The sequence below is a fragment of the Notechis scutatus genome, chromosome 13 (genome assembly GCF_049901735.1).
Source record: "Notechis scutatus isolate UNSWTSFEM ecotype Mainland chromosome 13, rNotScu1.2, whole genome shotgun sequence".
In the NCBI taxonomy this organism is placed as follows: domain Eukaryota; kingdom Metazoa; phylum Chordata; class Lepidosauria; order Squamata; family Elapidae; genus Notechis; species Notechis scutatus.
In genome coordinates, this window is record NC_142021.1 from 5,524,598 (window position 1) to 5,526,660 (window position 2,063).

Consider the following 2,063-nt stretch of genomic DNA (forward strand, 5'->3'; position numbering starts at 1 on the left):
ATCCCTTGAGTGTTGTGAGATAAATTTTGATTTCCTTTTGTCCAGACGAGATGCTTTTCAAACGATGGTCATAAGTGATTGATATCATCCCTTTGTTCATACGTGACGGACTGAGAATACAGCGTCCGCTCTGGTTCCCCTAGATTTTATTTTCAAAGGTTGGGTGGAATCTTTATTTCATTGTCTTCCACATGTAACTACTAATAAAACTTCATTTGCCCAGATGTAATGAAAACAAGTCAACTGTGCACACCCAATTCATAGTTAGGAGAAAGCAAAGAAATAATTGGCACGGTTTGGTTGGATGTGGTCTCCTGGATTTGTAATTTCCTGTGCATGTTTTGGAGATGGTGTCAAGAAAGCTAAACTCAAATGCCACTTTGGGAGGGGGAAAAAAACCAAAACTCAGGAAAAGATTGATGTAAAGAATTGCAAAATATAGAGTTTTAGTCTTTGCTGCATACTATGGGCCTACGATGTCCTAAAATATGAAACATTTAAACTCATAGGCAAGATTTGTCTGGTTTTATGTGATGTCCTGGGTGCTCTCTGAGTTTGGTGCTTTTCTTGCAGATGTTGCATTACCCAACTAAATAACATCATCAGTGCTAGAAGGGAGCGTGGTTTGCTCTAATTGTCTGGTTTTAGTTTGGCATGCTATGGAAACATCTAATTGTGATGTGTATTGGATATTGAAACAGTGTTATCATGTCACCTCCTAGTCCTTTCATTAAACTAGACTTACCCAGTCATCAATGACATCATTATATCACCTAGTTCATCCCATGATTACGGGGACAATGAAACGGTTGTAAGCTCGAGGACTAGTCACAAGTCCATTTTTTCAGTGCTGTTGCACCTTCAGACGGTCACTAAATGAATGGTTGTAAGTTGAGGACTAGTTCTATTTCTGCTGCCATGATGATGATGATAACAACGACCACCAAAGGTATTATAATTCACTCTAGTTTAGCTTGCAAGATTGATATCAAGAGCTGGTTTAGTGTGTGTGTAATGAATGAATTTAGTATGGACTGACATTTAATTTCATAGAAATACAGGCACAGGGCTTCCAATTCTTTACCACCAATATTTCATTTGCACAAATTCCATCTTTGTACCCAAAAGATCTTTCGGCTCTCTCTCCAAGAGGTGCTGCCATGCTAGAAACTAAATATTTTGAAGAACGAACGACACAGAATCAAAGATTGACGACTGGAATCCTTCTCCTTCTTATTAATTTTTTTTAATAAAGTCAATATAAATATGTACAAAGTCTCCAGCATAGGAAATTCCTTTTACAAAAGGCTGAGAAAAGAGCCCTATCGAAACGCAGATGAAATTTAAAAAACAGATTAATCTCATCTGCAATATATACCTCAATGAGATTTGAAGGGGATTTCAAACTTGGTTTAGCGTTTCACATCTTGGAAAGATCTTACAGCTGCTTTTTAAACGGGTTGGTTTTTTTTTTTCTGACAGCCATTAACAATTCTGCAGTTTCTTATCTCTGGCGTAGAAACCATTTCTAGGTTAAGGAATTTTGGAAAAACTCATCCATAGCTTCTTGTAGCTGAACATTTATCCCCAATTCCCGGCATATTGATTTGAAATATTTAGCTCTAATATTTGTAATAACTAACCTTTAACTTAGACAGAAAACCATCCTCATGTCATGGCATTAAAAATAGAATGGAATGAATATTAATGTGAAATGGTCTCATTTCACATTAATGAAATGCCAATAAAATATAACATTTGTACCTCAGGGTTGAAATGTGGGGTCTTTGGTGCTCTCTGATCTGGGTGGTTTCCTTGCAGATGTTTCATTACCCAACTAAGTAACATCATCAGTGCTAGAAGGGAGTTGGGTTTGTGGAGAGGAGGAGGACGGTGGGGTCTTTGATACTCTCTTGAGCTTGGTGGTTTTTTTGCAGATGTTTCAATACCCAAACTAAGCAACATCATTAAATAGAGAGAGTTTGCTTTCAGTTTTTATCTACTAGTGAGGAGATAAATTGATTTATCTACTCCACCAGTAGATAAAAATGAAAGCAAACCCT